Below are 833 nucleotides of genomic sequence, written 5' to 3' on the forward strand. Positions count from 1 at the left end.
GGAAGGAAGGAAGGAAGGAAGGAAGGAAGGAAGGAAGGAAGGAATATAAAAGTAGGAAATATTATTTTGTTGGAGATTGGCAGAGGAAACCTGCGGTGCTGTACCTGATAACACCAAATGAATCCATGCTATGGGTGTTTTTAAGACCCTAAAGCTTTTCACGCAGCAAATACCTTCAGTGTAATACAGTGAATATTCATTACAGTGCTCCAACAGGTAGTGTGCACACATTCAGGATAAATGGAGCAGAGATGTTCAGGTGACACATGTGTGACTTTAGTCCACTGTTCGATCTGTTTCTGCTTCCGTTCTTCTATCAGAGACTGCAAATGAATCCCACTTCTGAAAATTCCTGGAAACAGATGAGAAGCCGAACGCAGGAGTTACACATTGCGATATTTATTGCACGGGAAAACTCAAAAGCTTCAGTTACTGACTGCGAGACGCACCTGGCCGTTTGGATGTGTCGCTTTGCTTCTTATTAGCAAATCAATTGAATCCTGCCTGGGCCGTGTTTCTGTCCTGCAGGGAAATAAATAGGTCGGAAGATGACAACATATAACGGCGCAGCAGTGGGAAAGCTGACATAAAAACAGGGACGGAGCGGAGGAGCGGACTGACGCGAGGCGCTGCTCTGCCCGGAGACGGGCCCGCTCCTCCCGGGCCGTGCGGTGCGAGAGCAGCCTGTGCTCACCGGGATCCCTCGGGGAGACCTACGCGGGGGTCGGAGCAGCGGGAGGAGCCGTGGATCGCTTCTCCCCGCGGCCCCGAGCGACGCCACGGCCGCACCGCGCCGCACACGGCGGGCAGCGCTCCGGCGGCTCTGCGCTTCG

General features: G+C 53.1%; 1 long non-coding RNA gene across 1 annotated transcript; it reads right to left on the minus strand.

Annotated features, from left to right (window-relative positions):
* Positions 1–18: 18 nt before the first annotated feature.
* LOC104910839 lies at positions 19–827 on the minus strand. Its single transcript, XR_793470.3, has 3 exons — positions 695–827; positions 450–522; positions 19–352 (listed from the first exon to the last, which is right to left on the minus strand). It is a non-coding gene; the product is annotated as an uncharacterized LOC104910839 (long non-coding RNA).
* Positions 828–833: the final 6 nt, after the last annotated feature.

The sequence above is a fragment of the Meleagris gallopavo genome, chromosome 4 (assembly GCF_000146605.3).
Source record: "Meleagris gallopavo isolate NT-WF06-2002-E0010 breed Aviagen turkey brand Nicholas breeding stock chromosome 4, Turkey_5.1, whole genome shotgun sequence".
Taxonomy (NCBI): domain Eukaryota; kingdom Metazoa; phylum Chordata; class Aves; order Galliformes; family Phasianidae; genus Meleagris; species Meleagris gallopavo.